This window comes from Scyliorhinus canicula, chromosome 30, assembly GCF_902713615.1.
Source record: "Scyliorhinus canicula chromosome 30, sScyCan1.1, whole genome shotgun sequence".
Classification (NCBI taxonomy): Eukaryota; Metazoa; Chordata; class Chondrichthyes; order Carcharhiniformes; family Scyliorhinidae; genus Scyliorhinus; species Scyliorhinus canicula.
Window position 1 is genome coordinate 3,547,479 of NC_052175.1, and position 27,843 is coordinate 3,575,321.

A 27,843-nucleotide genomic window follows, 5' to 3' on the forward strand; every position below is an offset into this window, starting at 1 on the left:
TTCTGTACATTCTGCCTGATGGAAGGTTCTGGAAGAAGGCAATGTCTGGGTGGGAGTGGTCTCTGATAATGCGGTGCAAAATTCAACCAAGTGATTCATCTCCGTCCTGTCGTCTGTTTCATCGTTGTGTACAGAATCAATGTTGGGGTAGGAAACATGTGTGATGAGCTGACCGCAGTCTATAGTTTCTTGCGATCTTCGACTGAGCAGTTGCCATACCAGGCTGTGATGCAGCCGGATAGGATTCTCTCTATCACACATCTGCAGCATTTTGTGAGAGTCAATGCAGACATGCCAAATTTCTTAAACTTCCTTCGTAATTAGAGACGTTGTTGTGCTTTATTGCCTGTTGCATCAACGTCAGTGCACCAGGACAGACTGTTGGTGATGGTGACCGCCAGGAACTTAAAGATTTTCACCATCTCCACTTCAGAGCCATTGATGCAGACGTGAGTCTGTGTCGTGCTACACTTCCTGAAGTCGATGATCCAATCCTTGGTCTTTCCAACATTTAGAGCGAGATTGTTTTCAGAACATCAGGCAACCAAGTGATTTATCTCCCTCCTGTAGTCCGATTCGTTGTTTGAGATACACCCCGCTACAGTCGTATCATCCGCAACCTTACATATTGAGTTGGAGTTAAATCTTGCCATACAGTCAGGAGTACCTAGGCAGTACATCGATGACTGAGCACGCATATTTTCGGGGACCCGGTGTTTAGGACTAATGTGGAGGAGGTTATGTTGGCTATCCTGACATTTTGCGCTTTGTTGGTGAGGAAGGCAAGGATCAAGCTACACAGGGAGGGATCAAGTCCAGGATTGCACGGTTTGGTTACTGGTCTTGTCTGCACAATGGTGTTCACGGCGGACTTACATATGTGTCCTTGTTGTCGAAGTGTTCACGTATTGATTGTAGAGCCAGGGAGATAGTATCTGCTGCAGACCGGTTGTGGGCATATGCAAACTTCAGTGAATTGAGAAAGTCTGGGAGGCTAGTAGTGATCCGTCTCATGACTTGCCACTTGAAGCATTTCATGATAACAGACGTCAGGGCCACCGGCAGGTGGTCGTTGAGGCAGGCTACCTTGTTCTTCTTTGGTACTGGTGTTATCGTGGTGTTCTTGAAGGACGTAAGGACTTGGGAATGTCAGAGTTGAGGAGTGAGGTGTTGACGATATCGGCGATTACACTCGTCAGCTGGTCTGCGCATGCTCTGAGTGCTTCATCATCCATTCCCTCCAAACGTGTCTGAATATTACACGTTTCATTCTTCTGATGCCATCCCAGAGAATAATCTGGAGGAATATCGCGGCACCCCCGCCATGACATGCATATATTTTGCTCGGTAAGGACCAGCACTGCACACAATGCTTCGACTGTTGTATGACCAAAGCCCTGGACAGCTGGAGGAAGAAAGGTTTGCTCCTTTACACATAGAACATAGAACAGTACAGCACAGAACAGGCCCTTCGGCCCTCGATGGTGTGCCGAGCAATGATCACCCTACTCAAACCCACGTATCCACCCTATACCCGTAACCCAAACAACCCCCCCTTAACCTTATTTCTTTAGGACACTACGGGCAATTTAGCATGGCCAATCCACCTAACCCGCACATCTTTGGACTGTGGGAGGAAACCGGAGCACCGGAGGAAACCCACGCACACACGGAGAGGACGTTCAGACTCCGCACAGACTGTTATCTTGAATTAAGGGATTCCCTTCCCGAAAGGACATTAGTGATCTAAATGGGTTTTTCCTACGATCAACAATGGTTTCATGGTTATCGTGAGCCTATCATTTCCATACTTTTATTGAATGTAATTGTATCATGTTGGCGATGATTGTGCCTGTCAATTCTGTGGCACTATTGATACTTTCCACAATCCGAGACGTGAGCACAATTCCATCGTCTAGTGGCTGTAAGAATCGCTGGAAGCAGGTTCGGTAGTAACATGAAAATGGGAAATACATTTTGACTGGAGGGGAAATGAATGGCAGTGTTGTTGGCTAATCTTGGATAAGAAAGAGCTCAGTAAACCAGCACTTGCATGATGCACTGAATGGTCGTTGTGTGCGAAGGAAATATGTCATCTCGTGTTGGAAGACTCACCTCTCTCTCCCTTTCTCTCTATCTATCTTTCTCTTCAGCTCTCTTGAACACACATAAATCTCCACTAGAGCCAAATTAAGATAAGTAACTCAATATCAGTTCTGAGCAAATAGACGATCCAGAGAAGACATTCCTTAGGTTCAGGGGCGAGGGACGCCGACAACAAGATTCCATTGGACACACTTGGGATGCGTTGTATGAATATCAGTCTGAAAGTTTGTTGGAGGTTAACAAAATTATGGCAGAATTAAATAAACGACCCTATACGCATCCATCCCATATTGGCTGATGGAACAGAGTAGAAGATAGTGAGCTGTAAGTTTCGCCAATACACCTCAGAATTTTATGACATAAATGGCAATGATGTAAAACTCAGTTTCAGAGTCGTAATAATTGTACAGATTATTTCATTGGCCTTTTTCATAAAACTGAATAATTTATTTGACTGCATTAATCCACATCAAAAGGGAACGCATTCCATGTCCGAATGTTATTTGAAGAAGCAACAGCTACTGTGGATTTCGTCAAACCGATGCATGCCCTGTACTTAGATTTCCAGAAGAATTTGACAACAGATTAAATTTAATGTGTTTGCAGTAAAGAAAGCTCACGATTCCTGAGTAAAATATTGCACTGAATTGAAGATTAACGTTCTATCAGGAAATAGCATGTGGGCAGAAATGAGGTATTTTCTGTTTGGTAAGAAGTTCTGTTGGGTGCTTGCAAGTTTTTGCAAAGCTCTGCAATTCATTAAAATGGTTTCGTTGACCGGACTGATACTTTGGTTGAGAAACAGATAACGATGAAAAGATAGGTATGAAGGTGATCAGTGGCGAAGACAACAGAGGATCCAAAGGGAAATAGACAGGTGATTCAATGGGGAAATATCTGAAAAACTGAGTACAATGTGGCAAAGATGTATCTACATGATTTGTCTATGAAGTGAAAAGTGAAAAGAAACATGTTTTCGAAATGGTGGGGGCGTGAAGTGTTTTGCAGAGCCGGATGCCCTAATTCATCAATCGAAAACGTCTTGTATGCAGATATAGCAAGCACTTTGGAAAGCTAATAGTATCAGCTCATGCGATGTGATCAACACGAAGTCAGAAAAACTCCCCTTCACAACTGCAATACTATATAAAGCATCATTTTGTTTTTAATTAAGGATCGATATATGTTCATAATTTAGAGAAGATTGAAGTATCAAGTAGCTTGAATGGGCGAGCTTCCTTCTTGGGAAATATTGGATATTTGGGCATTTGGAAGTTTCAGGGATGGATCTATTGAAACATCCTGAAAGTTCATGGCCGGGTGTATGTGGAAATAATGTCTCATCTTTTGCGAGGATTTCTAACTGTGTGCCAATCTTTCAAAACAAAGGGTGGCACATTTAAATGAAGTATGATTCATTGTCTAATAGCTTTGGACTTTTTCTTGAACATATTTCGTGTGGAGGCTAATCCAGTGCCATCAACGGAGTTTGACATGACGATTCAATTGCAGCTCCTACTGGATGATTACCAGTATGAATGGAAAAGAAGATAACTACGTTCGTCATTTACCCGATACATCATTACTGGCAATAGAGGAAGAGAGAGAAAATCCGAGAAATTGCCGAATTAATCAATTATGCTTGATTGAAGGATTCAATCTGGACTCACCAGGAACTCCAACTGCTGCGAGAGCAGGATAGTAAATGCGCTCTATCGGAAGAACAAAAGAATATCCCATGGTTTAAATAGTGTGACTCATCTTGTTTAGCTGAGTTCTGTATAAAACTTAGACAGAAAGCGCACGCAGTACGTTTTGTACAGGGGAAGGTGACACATCCTGAGTGAGTGAGACACAGCCAGAATGGGAATTGGAACATGACAATTTGTGTATTGTAGTCATTCGGCGCCGAGTGGGGGGAGGTGATGTTTCCCTTTTTGTTCTGTTTCCACCTTTTGGCTTTTTAACTGATAATCTGCTGGGAGAGCTTCTGGGAAGCAGGGAGAAAATCAGGGAACACCCTGGGAAGGTAGGTGATATAAAATCTTCCCCCAGGTTCCAGCGGCCTTTATTTTCGGTAGCGAGAGAGAGAGGGTGAGTGAGACAGAGAGAGAGAGAGCTTGTGAGCAGCTTTGTAACAGGTAAGTAATATAAAATCTTACCCCTAGGTTCAACGGCCTTCATTTCCAGGAGCGGGAGAGAAAGGGGATATTTTGCTATTCTGAGTAATCCGACTGGGAGGGGAGGGGATGGGAAATGAAAAGTGACGTCACAGGAATGCTGTGACCTGATTGGCTGGTAGGGATTCTGCAATAACTTTAAAAATAAAACATTGTAAAACTGATTAGACATAATGAATTAATTACTCAATCATAAATTAGAGAGAGATCTAAGCCAGAGACCGGAGAGTACTGTATTTAGGATTTACTCTTACCCATACCAGCCTCCCCAAACAGGCGCCGGAATGTGGCGACCAGGGCCTTTTGACATGAACGTCATTTGAAGTCTACTTGTGACAATAAGCGATATTCATTCAACAGCTTGAAGTAAACAGGCCGGTTTATATTAGATAGACCTTAGAAAGTACGTGCGATTACATACATAGTACGTACGTTCCTGTCCTTGGCTAAAAACAACTCGAGTACACATTTTGCTATCTTTCAGAGGACAATGTGTTTCCAAAATAAGGCGGAGACCAGAATATTAAACAGTATTTCGTTTACGTTACCTGTCCTACTTATTTTCGCTAAAAAGCAGTGTTGATATACAGTCAAGCGTTTAGCAGAATGCTCTCTCACATTCTCTCTCCCACACGCACTGCAACATGCTCTCTCACTTTTTCTCTCTCACACACACTGAGACATGTTCTCTCACACACTGTCGCATACTCACTGAAACATGCTCTCTCACAATCTCTCAGATACACTGAAACATGCTCTCTCACATTCTCTCACAGCACTGGAACGTGCTCTCTAAACGATGTATCTCTCTCACACTGAAATATGCTCTCCCACACTCTCACACGCACTGAAACATGCTCTCTCACATTCTCTCACACCCACTGAAACATGCTCTCACACTCTCTCACGCACGGAAACAAGCTCTCTCACATTCTATCTCAGACGCAGTGAAACATGTGCTCTCACATTCTCTCTCACACGCCCTGAAACATGCCCTCTCACATACTCTCTCGCACACACTGAGACATGTTCTCTCACACACTCTCTCATACTCACTGAAACATACTCTCTCACAATCTCTCAGATACACTGAAATATGCTCTCTCACATTTTTTCACAACACTGTAACATGCACTCTCACATTCTCTCTCACACACTGAAACATGCTCTCTCACACCCTCTCTCACACGCACTGAAACATGCTCTCTCACACGCACGGAAACATGCTCTCTCACATTCTATCTCAGACGCACTGAAGCCTGTGCTCTCACATTCTCTCTCACACGTACTGAAACGTGCTCTCACATTCTCTCTCACACGTACTGAAACGTGCTCTCACATTCTCTCTCACACGCACTGAAACATGCTCTCACACGCACTGAGACATGCTCTCTCATATTCCCTCTCACATGCACTGAAACATGCTCTCTCATATTCTCTCTCACACCCACTGAAAGATCTTCTCTCACTCTCACACAATTAAACATGGTCTCTCATATTCTCTGTCACACTGACTGAAATATGCTCTCTCATGTTCTCTCTTACACCCATTGAAACATGCTCTCTCACATTCTCTCTGACACGCACTGAAACATGCTCTCACACTCTCTCTCGCACACACTGAAACATGTTCTATCACACTCTGTCTCTCACACACACTGAAACATGCTCTTTCACACTCTGTCTCACACAAACGGAAACATGCTCTCTCACATTCTCTCTCTCACGCACTGAAACATGCTGTCTCACATTCTCTCTCTCACACGCACTTGAACATGCGGCCTCACCTTATGTCTCACACGCTCACTCTCCCAACTCGCCGTCCACCTCTCTCTCTTCAGAACCCTCTCCAGATTTATATCTCCCTCTCCATCTCCCAAATTCGATTTCCTCCGTTCTATCTCTACACTTTCTCCGCCTGAACGTTCCCCGCTCCCTCTCCCCCATCTAACTCATTGGTTTCTGACCAAACTCTATCCCACGCAATCCCTCACTCCCGGTTGACAGATACTGACAAACCCCGGCGCTCACACATGCTCACACACACACTCGTTCATATGCTCTTACGCACAATGCTTAGCACGGTTGCTTCACAGCGCCAGGGTTCCGGGTTCGATTCCAGGCTTGGGTCACTGTCTGCGCGGAGTCTGCACGTTCTGCCAGTGTCTGAGTGTGTTTCCTCTGAGTGCACCTGTTTCCTCCCACAGATCCTGATAGACGTGCTTGTAGGTGAATTTGACATTCTGGTGTCCATCCGTGTACCCGAACAGGTGCGGAGTGTGGCGACTCGGTGTTTTTCACAGTAACTTGATTGCAGTGTTAATTTAAGCCTATTTGTGCCGCAAATAGTTAGATTTACAAACCTATAGTCAGTCGTGCTCTCAAACATACTTCCCGACATGTTCTCACATTCCGGCTGTCACGTTCTGTCTCTCACTCTGGCTCTCACACATGGTCTCACAGAGCAGCTCTCTCACACACTTGCGTGCATACACTCACACAGAGGCATTCATACAAGCTCTCATGAATGCTCTCCACGTATACCAGCTCTCTCACACACTCTCTCGCATGCTCTCACACTTAATCTAACACACTCACTCTCACGCTCACACATATTCTCACACATCAACACTCTCTCACACTGTCTTGCACGCTTTCGCACATACTCGTACTCTCACACACTCTTTCGCACGCTCTCACACATAATACTCTCATATACCAGCTCTCTCGCACGCTCTCATATATTCTCACAAATCAGCTCTCTCACGCAATATCACCCACGCTCTCACACACCAGCTCTCTCGCACACTCTCATGCACGCTCTCACACAAACTCCCACACACCAGCTCTCTCATATACTCTCCAGAAAGCTCTCACACATACTCTCACACGCTCTAACACGCGCTCTCACACAGACTACCACATACACTCTCTCGGCCGCTCTCACACAAGCCCTCACAGACTCTCACACAACAGCTCCCACAGACGCTCTCTTGCACGCACTCACACATGCTCTAACAGATGCTCCCCCACACCGGCTGTCACACGTACTCCCACACACGCTTCCACACACGCTCCCACACACTTTCGCATGTACGCTCTCATGCATGCTCTCTCACCCACTCTCTCACCCACTCTCACACATGCTCTCACAGGTGGTCCCCCACAGCGGCTGTCATACACGCTCTCACACATGTCTCACACACTGTCTTTCACACGTATTCTCAAACATTTCTCACACTCTGGCGTATTTTCTCTCATTCTATTTCTCAATCACATTTCCCCACTCTCTTATATTCTCTCTCCTCATACTCTCCCTAGTTCTCAGGCTCTCTCTCCCTCAGTTTATCTCGCTCTCAAACAACTTATCCCTATCTCACACACCTTCCCTTATCATCATTCATGCTCCCTGTCTCTCTCACGCTCACTCCCTCTCCCACGTTAACTTTCTCTTTCACACTCCCTCTTTCACACTCCCTCTCTCACGCTCCTCCTCTCTCTGTTTCTTTCTCGGGATATTCATAACAGAGTTCATATATCTCTAAAATTATTTCACCGTTCAAAAGCTTTCCTCCTTCCACCATCTACCTCCCTCAATCACTCGCCCGCTCTGTCTCCCTTATGTCACCTTGCATTTATCTGAGACATCAACCTCCTTCTCACGTTGAACCCTTTATTACTCCCACATTATTTCGCTCGCGCCTTCTTTCTCTCTCATTCACTTTCACACACCCTCGATCTGCCCTTCTTTCTCTCTCGCCTTCTTTCTCTCTGACCCATTTGCTATCTCAACCGCGTTCTCTCGCATCTTCTTCATCACGCACGAGCTTTTCTCACACTCTTACCTTTCTTCCTCATCCTCTTTCTCTGTCACCTTATTTTACTCGCAGCCGCTTTTTCTCTGTCTCGATATTTGTTATCCTCGTCCTATCTCGCCATCTTTCACATCATCCCCTTTGCCTTTCATGCTCCTACCCTTACCCTGGTCCTCTGATTCTCGTTCTCTCTCACACTGTTTATCTCCCACCCTCTTTATCTATCACGCTCGCTCGCTATCACTCACTTTCACTCTCACCCCTTTCAGCTCTCACCGTCTTTCTGACTCACTCTCTTTCTCGCTAACCCTCTTTGCCTTTTACCCTATTTCACTCTCACTCTCTTTCTCCCTCACGCTCTTTGATTCGAATTTGATTTCCCCCTATCCTGTTTTTCTCACACCCAATCTTGTACCGGCACATCTCACATACCAGCTCTCTCTCTCTCCCTCGCCTTGTCAAGCTGTTCGTCTCAGTATATTAGTGTATCAGATGTAGGTCCAGAACCAGTTAGAGACGGAGATTTGTTTTCTCGGCTAAATATATTTTTGCTGCTCGATGCGGGCATGTGGTTGTACCTGCTACAGGGTCAGAGTTTTCTGAGGTGTTCCAATGTTTCAAAATGTTTTCTTTTTTTTTATAAATTTAGAGTACCCAATTATTTTTTCTATTAAGGGGCAATTTAGCGTGGCCAATCCACCTACTCTGCACATTTTTGGGTTGTGGGGGCGAAACCCACGCAGACACGGGGAGAATGTGCAAACTCCACACGGACAGTGACCCAGAGCCGGGATCGAACCTGGGACCTCAGCGCCGTGAGGCGGTTGTGCTAACCACTAGGCCACCATGCTGCCCCCAAAATGTTTTCTTAGTTTGAGGAGATGCATCAAATTTAGGGTGAGAATAATTTACTTTGGAATGAGCACGCATTGTAATTTGCTATTTTTGTTCACCAGGAACGAACTTAAATCACATAATCGATTGGCCACAGTTAAAAAGGCAGCTGCATCCCAGAGTGCAGTTGAACCACCCAGCGAAATACAGCAACAGTTGGAACCAAATCACTGAATGGTCACAGTGAAAAAGACAGCTACATCCCAGATTCCAACGGAACCACCCAGAGAAATTCAATGACAATTGGAACTGCATCACTGAATGGTCACAATTACAGAGACAGCTACACCCCAGAGTGCAGTTGAACCACCCAGCGAAATACAGCAACAGTTGGAATCAAATCACTGAATGTGGTCACAGTTAAAAAGGAAGCTGCATCTCAGATTTCAGCGGAACTTCCCAGAGAAATACACTGACAATTGGAACTGCATCACTGAATGGCCACAGTTGCAGAGGCAGCCACACCCAGAGTGCAGTGGAACCACCCAGAGAAATACACTGACAATTGGAACTGCATCACTGAATGGTCACAATTACAGAAACAGCTACACCGCAGAGTGCAGAGGAACCACCCAGAGAAACACACTGACAATTGGTGATGAATCACCGAATGGTCCCAGCTAAATGAACAGCTATATCCCAGAGTTCAATGTAACCAACCAGAAAAAAACACTGATAATCGGAACTGAATCTCTGAATGGCCACAGTCGAATGGCGGATATCACTGAAATGATCTGACATCTAGTGATGGGACCGATGGTATTTGAGTGGACAGCATCCATTCTGTTGTTGTTAGTTGATAAAGTGATCAACACAATCCATTTATTTGGAAAGAGGTCGTTCACTTAAAAACACATATTTTATTTCACTGAACTAAATGTCGTAATCTGTGTGTTCAATCTTTGAAAGATTATGCTGAACGATGTTGCAACCTCAATATCTCTCAGTTGATTCCTCCCGGTATAAATTAATGGATTTGGGAATATATTAACTCAGTGTTCAAGGCGGAGAGACTGCCAGCAGTACGAAGGGACACATTACTTCACACTGAACATGCAGCCTCCAATTAATGTTGCCGAGAAAGTATTCTACCCAATCCTTGCTGTTGTTGGTGTTCCTGGTAAGTGTTTATCACCATGAAGGTTGTAAATATGTGTGTGAGTGGCTCTCTGATTTATAAACTGTGAATTCAAATGTTTAATGCTCACTGATATACAGGCACCTGATTAACGACATATACACTTAAGACAAACGTATTTAAACTCGTCTATGGTTCCAATCTCTTTCATCAACTGAAAATAACCCTCTGTTTATATGTGACGGGATATCTGATGAGTGAAATTTTATTTTTAGTGGAATCTTTTTAAATATTAAATTGGATCTCAGTCAAGGGAATCACACTGAGCGAAGGTTTAGTGCGATTTAGAATAAAATCTCACTGAGCGTGGATAACTAACCAGAGTGAAATATCTTACGGCACTGGGCAAGATTACCGGAAGGTTTTGTCTGTGTTAGATTGTTACTTAATGTTCTTCTCCAAATAGAATGAAATATCTAACAGAAGTGAACCAGGATTACTGGAAGGATCTGTCAGTATAACATTGTACTGGATGTGGATCTCTCACCAGAGTGGAATATTTGATCCAATTATTCATTTATTACTGGGCAATCTGTCCGTGTAGAACTGTATAGTGTGTTAGGAACGAGATAGAAATAAGTTGGTACTATTTTAAATACTGAATTTTATTGGTGATTGCTCTCTCTGTGTCTGTTTTACCATTGGATCAGTAAGCGTTTGGCTCTGTTTTTAAGATGTTTGATATTTATTGTGTGAAGTCAAATGTCTCGCTGCCTCTGTGTTGAACGTCTCCACCACAAAGAGAAAACACCTCCACCCTATTCTGACAGATTTTATGATATTTATCTAACCTCTATAAATTAAGAAATGAGCTCCAATGTTTGTTCAATTGTTTTGCCTGTTTCACAATGTGCTGCAGCTTCAAACGATTAGTGAATCTATCCACCTGAACCCAGAAACCCTTCAAGTCCAATTAGACCTATTTTCCAAGAAGTGATCGGAAGACTTATTGTCCTGATCAAAATGCAGCAGCGAACACTGAGCTGTCCGGAAATTAATTTCCCACTGAAATACCCACTTTGTACATGTATAATTGATGATGAATATGTGACAATATTTGATTGTACACTTCCTCTGTATTCACTGTCACTCAATTTGGTTTTGATTGTAAATTCTGCACTTATCATGCTGCTTCCCGATTACATATGGTTGATGTAAATGGTGAAGGAGAGTGTTCCCAGTGCAGATAGTTGTGGAACATCACTTACTCCCTTCGAACAATCAAACGATATCCCTTTAACTCCTCTTCATGATTTTTGTGGGTGTCTCCAGCTTGCTGTCCATTCTGATACTGTGCCCTCGAACTCAACTTCCTCTCACATTACTCGAGAGTTGTCTATGTAGGATCTCACTGAAGTCCTTTAGGAAATGAAATTGTTTAACATTTCTCATAGTAACCAAAACTTTAATTTCTGATAGTTTTTGAAATAATTCGAACACATCAGGAATGATTCTAACTTTGAAATATGAGCTGACTCTTTGTTACAGTCTGTGTTACTGGATTTCTTTATTCTCATAATTTTAATTCAATAATCCCTACGATTGACGTTGTCAGTGTGAGATATGCCAGAATCCGATTGCTGCCCGTCAAAACTTTTGCAATATTTTGATCATAACGAGTGAATAGTTAATAGTGTCTCTGCTGTTTCACACTGTCTATTTGAAGAATATTTGTTGTTGAAATACATCTACTCCAGTTAGCGCCCTGTATCCGCACGCGACCCTCTGTCCTCCTATCTGTTCTTAATTTTTCATTGATATCTGTCAGTGCGACATCGACCACGCAATTATTCTTCCCCTCTCCCACACTCTATCTTGCCTCCCGCTCTGAACGTGCACCACTCCTCTCTCTCGAGATCTAACCCTGACAAGCTTATTTAAGATGTTCACAGAAGTGGTGCCATTATTGTCTGGTGTACTGATCTCAACCTCACAGAGGCTCTGTGTCCATTCTTATTCACATCCTGCTACCTCGCCCTGGACCAGGACCCCTCTACCAATCATCCTGTTATTGTTTCTAGGACTTTCACAGACTTCAGCGACTCTGGAGATCTTCCGTTCTCTGCCTCAGTCATCATAGACCAGCAAGTGCACACAACTTGCATCAACATCCCGCTTCTACCTCCATCTCAAAATCGCAGAGGACTGTCCAAGTTGACCCCTTGTTAGAGCAGCAACAAACTTATTTCTTCCTGTCTTGATGCCCGTGTCCTACCCGTCCCAGCGACAGTCCTCTTGTATTGTTTTCTATTATATAAACAAGGTCCATTTCCTTGATTCTAACCGCCTAAAGGGCAGCACGGTAGCATTGTGCATAGCACAATTGCTTCACAGCTCCCGGGTCCCAGGTTCAATGCAGGCTTGGGTCACTGTCTGTGTGGAGTCTGCACATCCTCCCCGTGTGTGCGTGGGTTTCCTCCGGGTGCTCCGGTTTCCTCCCACAGTCCAAAAATATGCAGGTTAGGTAGATTTGCCATGTTAAATTGCCCTTAGTGCCCGAAATTGCCCTTGGTGTTGGGTGGGGTTACTGGGTTATGGGGATAGGGAGGAGGAGTTGACGTTGGGTAGGGCGCTCTTTCCAAGAGCCGGTACAGACTCGATGTGCCGAATGGTCCTCTTCTGCATTGTAAAATCTATGATAATCGCGACTCTCAGTGTCTAATCCCTCCACTCATCCCTCTCCCAAAAGGAGGGTTTGAGCGCTCTCGGCTTCTTCCTTGACCGGAGTGCCAGACACTCCCCGAGTACCAACTTCTTCCTCCGTATTTCTGAACTTTTTCTGTTGTTCAATAATTTCATCTTTAACTTGTCTCACTTCTTGCAAATACAGGATGTGGCCAAGGGTTCCATCTTGGGACCGATATGTATGTCATTTTTCGGGTTATGTGAACACTCTTTGTTCCTGTTCTACTCTGTTCCCCTCCCGCAACTCAATTTCTGTTAATGCGTTAAATTGTATCGGTGACACCATGCTTCTGTCTGGTGTTGGGGACATGAATTGATTTTGATTCCAATTGCCACCCCTCTGTCGCCTTTAAATAGTTCATACCTAGGCGTCCCTTCCCTTGTTTGATGCGTCTATCTCCATTTCCAGCGATAGACTGACCATCTATATTAATTACAAGTCCACCAAATCCACAGCTACCTAGTGTACAGATTCTTACACCGATCTTCCTCTGATGGCTGAACCCGAATTTCCCATTTTCCTCTCACTGCCGCCTATGTTCAGATGATGCCATCTCTGAAAATGGCCTTTCTGGCACGTTTCACTTTTCCTCACCCGGTGTTGTCCCCACCATCAGAAATCCTGTCTATGGAACAATACAATCTGGGGCGGGACAACTGACCGGGAGTGAGGAGGGATGATAATCTCGGACATGTTGGTCAGCGATTTGGAAAACCAGGCCGGTCTCAGCGAATCCTTTGAATCAGACACAATGAGAAATATAATCTTTCCCAAAGGTATTTAAATACTGAACATTTCCTCCCACTGCCATCAAACTGACAGGGCTGCAATTCACCCTTGTCCCCTCCCCACGTCTTAAACAGTTGGGTAACATTTACTATTTGCCTCTCTGCAATGTCAATCCCTGGACCCACTCGTCTAACAAAACTGCAACCCCCCCACTGCCCAATTCTTTTCTGCTGAAATCCGTTCTTGGTTTAGACATTGAGAATATTTAATGAGTAATTTCCCGTCTGTTCTCCCTTCTCTCTCTGACAGTTAATTTACTTGGAATTGCGATTCTGTGTCGGGGGAAATGTGGCCTCTCTACATGAACAACTCGCTACCTGGTGGCCATGGCAACGGCTGATCTGATGTATATTATCACTCGCCCCATACTGGAGAAGATGAATAATTATTACTTCCCCCGGAATATCCTGGACCTCACCACTGTGTGTCGTATCAACACTGCCCTTCTGTATGCAGCCGCGGACTGTTCTGTATGGTTCACCCTCACTTTCTCCTTTGATCGATTTGTGGTCATTAGCTGCCAGAAACTGAAAACGAAATATTGCACCGGGAGAACTGCGGCTGCGATTCTATCAACAACCGGCTTCCTGCTCTGTGTGAAAAATATTCCCTGGTACTATATATATGAACGAAGAGAGATAATAGACAATGTCCAGTGGGAGTGTCAGGTAAAGCAGAGCGTTCTCACTGACCCAGGGTGGTTTATATATAACTGGTTTAATCGGGTTTTAACCCCATTTTTCCCATTCTTCTCAATCCTGTTCATCAACGCTCTGACAGTCAGACACAGTTTACTCACCAGTCGTGTCCGTAAGGCACTCAGGGATCAGCGTCAGGGGGACAATCGCAAAGACCCAGAGATGGAGAGCAGAAGGAAGTCAATGATTTTACTATTCAGCATCTCCGGAGCTTTCATTCTCCTCTGGACCGTGGCTGTGATTAAATTTTTCTATATTGAAGTGAGAGGATTATATTCCCTCACCCTTCCTCAATATACATTCCAACAAGTCGGATTTATGCTGCTGGACTTAAATTGCTGCACAAACACATTTATTTATGTGGTGACTCAGTCCAGGTTCAGGGACCAGATCAAGATCGCGGTAAAATATCCAGTTACATCAATTATTAAATTACTCGGGCAGCACGGTGGCGCAGTGGATTAGTCCTGATGCCTTAAGACGCCAAGGTCCCAGGTTCGATCCCGGCTATGGGTCACTGTCCTACCCGTGTTTGCGTGTGTTTCGCTCCCACAGCCCAAAAGATGTGCAGGCTACGTAGATTGGCCACGCGTAATTGCCCCTCAACTGGAAAAAATTAATTGGGTACTCTAAATTTATTATTAAAAAATAATCCAAATTATAAATTAAATTACAAATTAACTGACAGTCACTCAGCAAATTAGGAGCTCCAGTTTGGAAACCGCTGGTTCGAACTGCCTGATCGTGCAGTCAATACGGAGCGCGAACCTGATTCACAGCCAGTCAAGGAACTCGGACTGCAAGACTGCAAGAATGCAAGACTTTTCTTGCAGAATGACAGCTCCTCAGCCAATCCTAGACTCCGAATTCAGACGGAGAGCAGGCAGAGGCACAATCATTGGTTTTCGCGGGGTGGGGGAGGGGCGTGTAGAGGGGCAGTGTTTAGCTGGCTAGGGGTACACTGGTAGAGCTGTCCGTGGGGGGGGGGGGCACTACCATGGCTGCCTGGTGGGGTTACATGACTGGGCTAGCTCAGGGGGCACTGGGAGAGCTCGCTGGAGAGCTGCACTACCAGACCTGCCTGTTGGACACTGGCAGGGGGCACAGGCAGGTTTGATGCTGGTGGAGGCACTGGCTTTAGGGGACGGGGTGAGTGGCAGGGGGCACTGTTACGGCTGTTTAGGGTTGGGAGCACTGCCACGGCTGGCTGGCGAGATCACTGGCCGGGCTCGGTACTGTTCACTGGAAGGCCTGGATAGTGAGGCAGAGCCACGGTTGGCTAAGGGTGGACGCACTGACCCGAAGCACTGGCTTGACAGGCTGGCGGGCTCAGAGGCAGGGTTGGTTGGCTGGTTGGGTTGAGCGTTGTACTCGGACGGCGAACTGGAGGGCATTGGCTGGTCTCACTGCAGGGGGCCCGTGGTGTTGCGTGAGCGGGACACGGCTAGGGCTGGCTGGTGGGGCTGTGAAATTCATCGCTTGACTGAGCGCAATGGCTGGGCTTGCTTGTGAGAGGTGCTATGGTAGAGGAAGCTCCGGGGGGTGGGGAGGGGGGGGGGGTTAGGCAGGGCATCTCTGGCTGGGGAGGGGAGCGACACTGGCAGTACAGGTTGCGGGGGCGGAGGGGAGGGCAGGCAGCAACAATGCGGGCTCGAGAGTTGGGCGAAACTGTCAGGGCAGGCTGCGGAGGCGGGAGTAGACAGCGGCAGTGCGGGCTGGGGAGGGACGGTCACTGGCGGGGCAGGCTGGGAGGGTATAAGCAGCGGCACTGCGAGCCGGGGAGGGAGGCGACACTGGCAGGGCAGGGTGCGGGGTAGTAGGCAGCGGCAGTGAGCTCGTGAGGGCGGCGACCCTGCAGGTCAGGCTGCGGGCGGGAAGAGGGAATGCAGCGGCAGTGCGGGCCGGGGAGCGGCGGTCACTGGCAGGGCTGGCTGGGACGGGGTAGGCAGCGGCTCTGCGGGCTGTGGAGGGGGGAGACACTGGCCCTTCAAGGTGCGGGGGTGTAGGTAGCGGCTGTGCGGGCTGCGGAGGGGGCGACACTGGCACGGTAGGCTGTTGTCGGAAAGTGGGTAGGCAGCACCAGAGCGAGCTGGGGAGGGGGACGATAATGGCAGGCCAGGCTGTGAGGTACGTCTTCACTTCAGCACCGCACAGCCCAAACCTGCAGCCCAAAATGCACCTTCCTCACGCCATCCTCGTATCGCACCCTCCAATCCTGCAGCTCAGCGTCTCGCCCTCCACCCCCGCAGCCCACAATTCCAGCACCGACCATTTCTCCTTCCACCCCACCCCCACCCTGTCATCCTTCCCTTCCCTCCAACCAGCACGCACTCACCGGTCGGACTGCACACGATCCAACGAAGGGCAATGCCCAGAGTGGTCCCTGCAGAAGGGCGCTTGACGTGTACTGCAGAATATAATGCTGGCGTGGATAGAGTCAGCCAATGTGCCATGGCAGCAGGGATCGGCTGGGGTGAGTGGTCGGCATGGTGACCGGGCACTAGTGTAACCAAGTGCGGACGGCACGGCGCAGGAGAACGGCCGGGGATACGGTGATGGGGGATATACGGGGGGGGGGGGCAGGAGCTGCATTTCAGGCCGGGGTCACCGTATAGACCGGAGGATCTGGTTGGGCCGGGTGCACGCACCGTGTTAATCTGTCTGCCTTTCACCCCCTGCAGACAATGCTTTTGGGAATCCAAGCTGGCATAGTGGCCTCCAGCCTGGCCGCCGCAGCCCTGGGGGACGCAGTGAGGCTGTCCGAGGAGTAGCTGCTGGAGTCAGAACAGTCAGAACAAGGGCTAGCCGCAGCGCAGCAGGAGGCAGCCAGTCAGGATGGAGAGCCGGCCGCTCCACTGTGGGAAGAGGAGGTGGGAAGGAGTCAGCTTATAGGGCTTTACGTGTACCGGCAGCGCCTGTCACTCGTACCCGGCATGCCGTTAACGACTTCGGCTCAGCAGAGGGACAGTGCGATATGTCTACCAGTGTATATCGGGGGGAGGGCGTGTGGGTGGGGGGGGGGTGGGTGCGGCTGACAGCCGATCCCGATGGCCGTCAGGGTGACGGTCGTCACGTGTCTGTTCGTGGCGCCGAATGGTACCTGCCAGGGGGTCTCCTACCACTCGGTGCACACGTGAATCTGGGCCGTCACAGCGTGACCGGTGGGCACAATCTAGAAGCTTCACTGAGGTCCGAACCCACCAAGGTGCCGGGGCAGCGCGTTTCGCTGCTATCGCTAAGCTGCTCCAGGCCCAAGGTGTGATCGACGGGATACATGTCGCCCTACGGGCACAGGCCAGTTACCGACCGCTGAACATCAACCGTAAGGGATTCCAATCAATGAAAGTGCTACTCGTGTGTGACCAGTGTGCAAGATGCCTTCATCCTGACATAATGGCTGATTCATAGAACATAGAACATAGAACATACAGCACAGAACAGGCCCTTCGGCCCTCAATGATGTGCCGAGCAATGATCACCCTACTTAAACCCACGTAACCCGTATACCCGTAACCCAACAATCCCCCCATTAACCTTACACTACGGGCAATTTAGCATGGCCAATCCACCTAACCCGCACATCTTTGGACTGTGGGAGGAAACCGGAGCACCCGGAGGAAACCCACGCACACACAGGGAGGACGTGCAGACTCCACACAGACAGTGACCCAGCCGGGAATCGAACCTGGGACCCTGGAGCTGTGAAGCATTGATGCTAACCACCATGCTACCGTGAGGCCCCTTGCTACCGTGAGGCCCCTATCTATATGAGACCGTGTGTCCTGGTCTATTAGAGGCTGACAGGTTGATTCCTGGGCGACAGGGGTGAGTGTGCTGATCATGCCATCCGGAGGCCACAGACGAAACTGGAAACTCTCTTCAACGACGACCGTTCTGCGACCACAGACATTATCGACTGGTGCTTCGCCATCTGGAGATGCGGTTCAGGTTTGTGGACGACTCGAAGGGCTCCACTGGACATCGTTAGAGTTTCCCGCATCGGGGTGGTATGCTGCATCCTCTACAACTTTGTGCAACAGAGTGGTGACAGGCTGGAGAAGGAGGAACACCATGCCTCATCGTCTGAGAATTATGCGGTGGAGGGCGAGGATGGACAGGACACGAGCCTTGGGCACACACAAGAGGCTGCACAATGTGCCCCCGCTCTGCAAACCACTCTGTAATTCGCCTCACTACTGCGTGCGGTCACTGGGCTGTGAGTGACAGTGGGTCTAGCCCATGGGATGGAGGATGATGACAACCCTCTCTGTGATAAGCTCCAGTGCCCCACATTGCGCAACAACGTCTGACTCTTGCCCATGGTTACACTATTCACCATCCACTTGTGTTATCCCCGCATGCGAGCCGGTCATTCTACCACACTGTCACAACGAAGACCGCCTGCGGAGTGATTAGTTGGGGCACCAGAGCAGCGACCTCTGGCGAACAGGGGACCCTCAGTCAAGCACCGGGACATGGCTGCCTGTGAGCGGGAAGGCCTCTCATCATTCTCGACCCACGCAGTCTGGCCCAGCCACTTCACATCAAGGGGTGTGACTGATAACTCATCCAGGGCTGACACCATGGATGTGCGGTGTAGGCCTGGGTTGCATGCATGTTGAACGCCATGGTTGAACCTCCGATTACACCTGCAGGCGCTTCATGGTTTCTGCCGCTCCTTCATGTCGCCCCAGGCTCTGTGACTACATCTCGCCATTACTGGCGTAAAGGGACAGCTCTTTACACAAACCAAATCCCGATACACAGCAGTTGGTCCCTGTGATTCAGCCACGCTTCGACTGTCCGCCCCCCTCCGGTTTCCCTACTTCCAACTGATGTGCCGCTGCATGTGTGTGGGAAGCAGCAGATATCCACAAGACCCTCTTCACTGTGGTGCCCAACCGAGGTGAGTGTCTCTGGGATGGTGGAGGGTACGGGACAGCTGTGACGGGAAATCTATGTACTCCCCGGACATGGACAACGGGGTGTCCCAGTCAGCCGTCCGAGGGCTCCTGTTACTGTCCGTGTCCTCAGCAATACAATTATATCAGGATAAGGGTTCTGTTCGAAGTCGGCTCATTATCAGGTGTCCAGTAACACACAATACACGACTTATGATTGGATCGCGTGTGGCAGTGGTGGGTGGGTGGGTATGGAGTTGAGATAGCTGAAGAGTGTGTTAGGCCTGTGGTGGAGAGGGGGTGGTGTTGATGACGGGCAGTAGTGAGGGTGATGGTGAGGGGATGTGCTGGTGAGTGGTGGGAGTGAAGTTGATGAGGGCAGTGGAGTTGAGGAGGTGTTGACGGTGTGGCGTGGTCATGAGGGTAGTGGTGAAATTGGTGGGAGTGGGTGGTGGTGGTGACGGTGTACTGGTGGTGAGGGTTGTTCGTGAGGGTGGTGGCGAGGGGTGGTTGTTTTGAGGGGATGGTGGTGGTGAGTGTGGCGGTGATGTTGGTGGTTAGGGCGTTGACGTAGTGAGGGGGTTATGATGGTGAGGTTTGGTGGTGAAGGTGGTTAGAGGTTGGTGTTGAGGGTATGGTTGTGATGAGGGTGTGGTTGTAGTGAGGTTGGTGGTGATGTTGTTGGTGAGGGCGTTGTGGTCATGAAGGAGTGGTGTTGGTGAGGTGTGGTAGTGAGGGTGGTGGTTAAGGGGTGGTGGTGAGGTGTTAGTGGTGGTGTGGGGTATTGAGGTATGGTAACGACACTGGTGTTGAGGGGATGGTGGTAGTGACGGTGGGGTGATTGTGGTCGTGGCAGCGTTGTGCTGGTGAGGGTGGTGTGGTGAGGTCTGATAGTGAGGGTGGAGGTTGTAGTAAGGTGGTGATGAGGTGGTGCTGGTAGTGAGGGTGCTGATGATGTTGGTGCTGAGGGGGTTGTGGTGGTGAGGTGGTGATCATGGTGACTTGTGGTATTGAGGGTGGTGGCCAGGGTGTGGTAGTAGTGAGCCGGTGGTGGTGAGGGTTTGTAGTAATTCATGTGAGAGGGGATTCGAGGGTGAGGTGGTGGTGCGCTGGTGTGTGGGTAGTGAGTCTGTTAGTTTGGGTGAGGTAGTAGTGTGGTGGTGGTGGTAAATGAGGATAGTAAGGATGTGGTGAGCGAGTTGTTGAGGACGTTGTGGCGGTGAGGAATGGTAGTAAAGGGTTGGTGAGAGCGGTGTTGAGGATATGGTGATGTTGGAGTAGTGAGTGTGTTGGTTAGGGTGAGGTATTAATGAGGTGGTGGTGGTGAGGGAAGGTAGTAAGGGGGTGGTGAGAGGCGTGTTGAGGATGTGTGGCGGTGTGTGGGGGGGGGTCGTGAGGTCGGCGATTATATAGGGAGCAGGTGGTGTCATATGTGTCATGAAGAAAGACAATTCAGCGGTGTCTCACTTGATCGCCCGACGCTGACCTAGCCCTCGGTGACTACCCTCTCTAATGGGGCACAGATGAGCTTCAGGCCCGCTGCTCTGACATGGTGAGGGGCCACATGTGGCGCCATCCGGACCTCATTCCTCACGCGCTGATTGTACGTTGTCTTATCCGGGACCGAGCAGGAGGGGGGGGGGTTCAGAAAGCGCACAGTGTTAGTCAGTGTGACACATTCAGCACAGGGTGTGCAGGGGTGATGGCCTTCGTGTCCAGGGCGCCAAGCTATGGCGGGCGGCCTGAGAGCTGGTATGTGGTGCAGGCTGCAGTGCACGAGCACTGACGGCGGGTGAGGTCCAGACAGCCTTCAGGTAGAGGGGCGGGAATACGGTTGTTGATGGACGCGGATTGGTGCCAGCATCACAATGCTGCCTATTTACTCAGGCTTCCCTAAGGAGGTTGTGCACTATTTTCTGGCACTGCTGGCCGCTCAGGATGGTGAGGCCCAGCCCTGCGTACAGGCAGGCCCGGATCTCCTCCACTGCGTCCAGCAGAGTCTCGAGCTAGGTGTCGGTGAACCTGGTGCCGCTCTCCGTGCTGTCACCTTATTTGCTGGGATGAGTGTATGTGGGGAGTGGAGTTCGCACATGCGGCTGCAGCTTGTCAGCCTCCTGAGTGTCCATGCCGATACCAGCCAATCCCGCACCATAAATGATTGGAATTTCTTGTGTTCCTCGAGGCGGCGCTGCCCAATAACAGTCCCGGAATTGCTGTGTGTCTGCCGCCCAATTCACTGTCATAGAAACTCAGCGATCCAGTCCTGGCATCAACATTTGGGGCTGCATTCCCCGGTCTTGAGGCAGAGTTCAGACGCGAACGGAGTATCGAGAACGGAGACGCGTCGTGTATCACGTTGAACAATTCGGTGCCAGCCCATCAGTGATTCCGGTGAGAGGCTAGCACCGGCGCCGCGTGAAAACCCCAGGGACGCACGGAAAACGGTTGGAAATCGTCGTGTCCCGGGCTGCACATGCGCGGAGCTGACAAGCTGCAGCTGCTTGTGTGCCTCCACACCCCCCCCCCCCCCCACCCCACATAGATCGTGTCAGAAAGATGATACCGGCCGTGCTGGACATCATAACCATCCACACGTAAACCACAGCTCAACTCCTGGCCACGACCCAACTCCCTCCAGCCCTGACAGCATCCCCCAGACCAGCGACACAGAACTCGGCCGAGTGTGGCAGCGTTGGTTAACATCCGCACGCCCTCTCTCTCTCCGCCGCCGCGACGCCAGGCTCCCAACCCCTGGCCTGCGCCATCAGGAACTCGGACCATCGGAAGCAGAAAATCGCAGGTGGGCCGCCTAATGACGTATCAACCGGTTTGCAAAGCGCGTGTTCCGATGAGGCCTATCTAGAGGTGGTGGAGCATCGCGAGCGGGCATCAGAACGGCGCATGCTGGGAGCCATTCTCTGCCAAATTGCCGTTTCAGATTTTGGCTTGGGCCAATGGAGAAACCCACTCCACATATCCTGCCCGGGCATCAACACTTCTGGTAGGATTCTCCGTCGGCAGTCCACAAAATCTGAAAAGGCAAACGTGCGGAAAATAGCTTCCGACGCCACAAACCTCGCTTCTCACTCACCACGAAATCGCCGTACTTGCGACGCAAAGGGCATGGAGTCTGAACACCATTTGAATCCCAATTGTTGGCCCACCCGCGATAAGACCCCTCCGATGGGCCGAGTTCCCGGCCGTACTTTCCAGTACTCAATTTAACAATCGTGAACCTGGCATGGCGGCTGTTCAAAGAGGGAGAGGAGGGAGCACATGGAGAGGGTCGACTGGGGGATGCTGGCCAGGACCCTGTCCAGGCTGCTTGGGGTTGTTGTGTGTGTGTGTGTGTGGGGGGGGGGGGGGGGGGGTGAGGATAGGGGGAGTTGGTGAACGGGGGAGAACAGGCCAAGTTACCCGGGCGGTGTGCACCACACCGCCACCATACCTCCCTGACACGACTCCGACTGAAACGTCCCGCCCAAACGGACGCCATCCTCTGGCAGATAACGCAAGGCAACACCCACTGCAGGCCCCATTGAGGCAATTGCGAACCAACGGCACCCTTGGCATCTGGGAGGAGCGCCAGAGCCGGAGCCCCAACCATGCCGACCACCGAATGGGAATGGGTGAGGGGATTGATGGGGAGATGTGAGCTGCAAGGCCGTATGCCACAATGCCAACACCGGGTACAATGATTTCCTGCGGCCTTATGAGCGGCAGCGTCTCAGAGGAAGTTGCAGCAGCGGAGCCGCAAAGGGTCAGTTGGCAGACGCCGAGGATGGAAAATCGACCGCCACCTACAGGCCAAGGAGCAGGAGGTGTGAAGGAGGCGCTGCATGAGGACTAATGCCCAGCGCCTATAATTGGAGGACATGCCGAACCGGCCATGCCATTGATGATGCGGCTGAGCAGGGAGACAGTGCGGCATCTCTATCAGACAATGACGCACCTGGCACCGCGGGATATGGGGGAGAACACCCGGTCCCACACCTGGAACCGCATGGTTATGGGGGAGAACACCCGGTCCCACACCTGGCACCGTATGGTTATGGGGGAGAGCACCCGCTCACAAACCTGACACCGCACTGTTATGGCGGAGAGCACCCGCTCACAAACCTGGCACCGCGGGTGTATGGGGAGGACACCAGATCCCACACCTCGAACCGCGGGGGTATGGGGAGGACAACCGCTCCCACACCTGGCACCGCGTTCCTTTGGGGAGGGCACCCGCTCCTGCTGCCCATCAAGGTGACCGTCGTACTCAACATATGCGCGGTGCAGCCCTTCCTGGCGGCGAGTGGGGACCTGTCAGGGATGTCCCGGGTCCAGGGGATGATCGATGGGATACATGACGCCCTACAGGAACCTGCGGAAAAAAGGCCGCTGTCCACTTACCAAAAGGGATTTCACTCAATGAACAACCAGCTGGTCTGTGACCATCATCTTCCCGGATGGTGTGCACGATGCCTTCATCCTGGTCACTTTGCGATCCCTGTCTCCAGTGTGACAAGGGTTGCCCACTGCCAGCCATGAAGCGATCAGGAGTGTGACCGAACGGTGCGTTCTTCTCCCGATAAGACATTCAAGGTGCCTGGGGCGTTCTCGAGGGTCCATTCAGTATGACGCTGAGAACGTCGACCACATTGTGGGCATTCGTCACAACATCACACAGCAGAGGGTCGCCCTTCAGGATGAAGATAAAAAACACCTGACGAGGAGAATGCCGAGGGGGGCGAGGAACACCAGCATATGGGGCCCGCAGGAAAGCACGGGAGGCCGCTCAACGTGTGGGCCGGTGAGAACGTGCACGGGGGGCTCTGATCGCCTCCAGGTTCACCAACGAGAAAAAAGAACAAAAAGTGCAGCACAGGAACAGGCCCTTCGGCCCTCCCAGCCTGTGCAGATCCAGATCATTTATCTAAACCTGTCTCCTATATTCCAAGGTCTGCTTCCCTCTATTCCTGTCCGTTCATATAACTGTCTAGATGCCACTTAAATGATGCTATCGTGCCGGCCTCTACCACCTCCGCTGGTAAAGCATTCCAGGCACCCACCACCCTCTGCGTAAAAAACATTCCACGCACATCTACCTTAAACTTTCCCCCTCTCACCTTGAAATCGTGACCCCTTGGGTCATACGTCCATACGTCTCATAATTCTGTATACCTCAATCAGGTCCCCCCTCACCTCTGTCTTTCCAACGAAAACAATCATAATCTGCTCAACCTTTCTTCATTGATGGGAATATTATTATTATTAATATTCATGGGAATAGAGCATGTGGGCTGGTCAGGGGCATTGATACCATCCAACTCCCTCACTCCACTACACGGCCAGGCCCCCGACTGTAATCCCCTCCGTGATACATACCAGCCGAACTATCGGATGGAGGTGCTGGGTTCGCTGACTCCTCCATAACGTAGCACTTTCAACCCTCCACATGGATGATCCCTGCATGCAAGCTGGCAATTCAGCAGACGGTCCCATCGACACCCTTGGGTGGCGGTGGTGGGACGGTCGGGGGGCGTGGGAAGGAGGGTGAAGAGCACCGGCTACCACAGGTCCTGCTCCATTCCCCTCACCCCCGGTCAACCCAGACGAGCCCACATCCACGCCCGTCAAACAGAGCACCTCGACATTTTGTAACGGTGATAACAGGTGTTACGAGAGAACAAACTGTAACAGTTCCCTGCCCTATCCACTGTGGTGAAACTGTCTCCTGCACCTGTGCCAATGTAACTGGTAACTATCTTTCTGGTCTGAAGGGCTCTAACGCTACGTCGAGGTGGTCCCCAGCCGGTGGAGTAGGAGTGGAAACGGCCAGCTGTGACTCCAGCTCAGCGAAGAGAGCCCACGTTGGCATGCGTCTCCTGGGGTGACCGGGCCTGAATTGTTCCGGCCGCTGCTCGTTTGTCACAGGTGGCGTGGTGCCGCCCTGTTATTCTCCCTGCCCACAAGATGCACCAGGGGCAGAGGGGGAGACAGAAATGCTGTGTTATTCCGGGAGCTCCCCTGCAGGAGTAACCAGCATTGGCCAAATCATCACCTCCTCCGGACACTGCATGGGACAGGTGTGCGAGCGGAGACAACCCTGCGGTCCCCGCACCACATGCCCCTGCCCGTCCTGGAGGCTCGCCCTGTTCTCCACCAGAGTCTGCATGCTCGTAGCTACTTCACAGAGGGTGAGGTCCATCGGTGTCTGGGAATGTGCCACATCATGCTGTTAGTGTGCCACCAACTTCTGGGTCTTTGACACATCAGCTAGTGGCTGGGCCACGTCCCTCTGGGACTGGTATACCTTCCTCTGGGGCTGGTTCACGCCGGCCAGCTCCTGGACAATGTCGATGCTGTGCTAGGCCATGGCCTACTGTGACTGGGCCCGTTTGTGGAACGCCGCTGCAATGTCCATTACCGATTCCAGTTGGTGGTGCTGGAGGCGATCAGATCATCGAGTGCAATTTTACACTTGTGCACAGATTGTGCGGCCTTTCATTCCTGCCTGGGGCCCGTGCTCTAGCACATGGCTGCCTGTGAGTCGGCAACTGTCCTTGGACTGGGCCAGCGACTGCACAAATTGCGCCGGCCTTGGACTTTCGGATCCATACCTGTGTACCTTGCCCAAATGACTCCACCGCAGACGCCACCCGTGCCGTTTCAGCCTGGGTGAGATGCATGGCCGGCAACCTTCTGCTCCTGCAGGTGGTTGGACTCCTCCACCTGCGTCTGCAGGTGCTGGACGCTCTCCAAAATCCCCTCATGTAGTCCCTGGCAATTGACTGCATTGGCATTGTTGTTGCTATTGGATGTTCTAGATGCCTGGGGACCGTCTCGGCGGCAGCACGGTTTCTGTGTAATACTGCCCTCCGACCGTCCTGCCCCCGGCAGCTCCGACATTTGAGAAGGGACTCCCGTGTGCGGATTAGTTGCCTGCTTAAGGGTATTCATTTTAACGAGCTGCTTGACTATATTCCATGAGAATAGTCGCTTGGCAAAACATGATGGATATTCAGCCTTATTTTCTCAAAGAGTTATGTTTGCAATAGTCAGAATGTTCTCCAATGGAAACATTGTCCAACTGCAAATTGTTTTGCTGACAACGTGATTTTTGGTTGCTTCGACCAGAGACGGCTCATTTCATAAAGTTTATTTTTAAAACATGGCTCCCCTGCTTGTTTTTTGTCCCTCTATCTAGTCTGAAGCCATTCCTTTGTCCCAGATGCTGTTTACAGTATGTTTAAATATGTACTTTTAGCTCTGAACGGGAGGGCATTTTGGAATGACTTGAATCCATCCAGCCCTCCATTAATTCATGCTTAATTAAAAATATATTTGGCAAGAATTCGAAGTACTGACTTATAGTGCTGTATTCTCCGTTGGTGGGATATTACGCATCACCAGCACACCACTCACGCCCACCGGTTTCCCGACGGCGTTGGGGCACCGATTGAACAGCTGTGCGACCAGAGAATACCGCTGCCGGCGGAGGTATACAGCGCCGATAAACGTGGCTGGCGGGATGGAGAATCCCACCCAAGTTTTGTTGAGATTGTCCTGAGGGTCAACACAATTTAAACTGCTATGATTCCACATAAAAGTTAGCATTAAATTATTTGTCAGTCCAAGAGTCAAAGTAACTTACTTTTCTTCAGTACACCCAATAATTGAAGTGAATATGTAAAAACCATCTGTTAAAATTGTGTAGAATATTTTAAATTATGATTAGCAGCACCAGAGACTCAATATTAAATATCTTTAAACTGGTGAAATGATGACGGACTTAGTGCTGTTTAACTTGAATTGTTCAATGATTACCTACAAAACATTAGTCTTCTGTTAACAGTGCTCATCCAAAGAATCAGAGTGAACTTGAATTTATTGTTTGGTGGAAGAAAACATTATCCCATTCATTCATTACGTGGTTGATTGAAATCAGTGAACAGCTCGTTATGTGAAAGCCCAACAAACATTACACAGCCAATTATTATTTGCGGAACATCGATAGTGAATATCAAATTAGTTTTCAGTCCATTAATCACAGCAAATAAGTAAAATTTTTTCATTTCATCTTTCACTGTAATCACCAAAATACTGTTCATTCCAATAATCACAGGCGAATTCTAATTATTGTTCAGACTATAATCAAATTAAGATTGTTATTCATTGGAATAGAGACTGCAATTCCTGACCATACAAAAATAACAACATCAATTAAAAATTAATTTGTACGGCTCAACATCACAATCAATGGGATTCTCTCTCTCTGGATCCTCCAATTCGGCGGCAGCGCGCATGTCCGCGCGTTTCCCGACAGCGTGGTGTGGACAAAATGGGAAACATAATTGACCGGTTGCAGGAAAGGAGAATTCCGTTGAGGTGAGGGTGCACAGCGCCAGATAATAGGGCTGATGGCACGGAGAACCGGATACTTGACATTAAAACGATGATCATTTTCCAAGAGAATTATCATGGCAGAACACTTTTCGGGGCTGGTTTAGCACAGTGGGCTAAATAGCTGACTTGCATTGCAGAAAAGTGCTGCATCGCGTGTTCAATTCCCGTTCCGGCCGTCCCGAACAGGCGCCAGAATGTGGCGACTAGGGGCTTTTCACAGTATCTTAATTGAAGCCTACTCG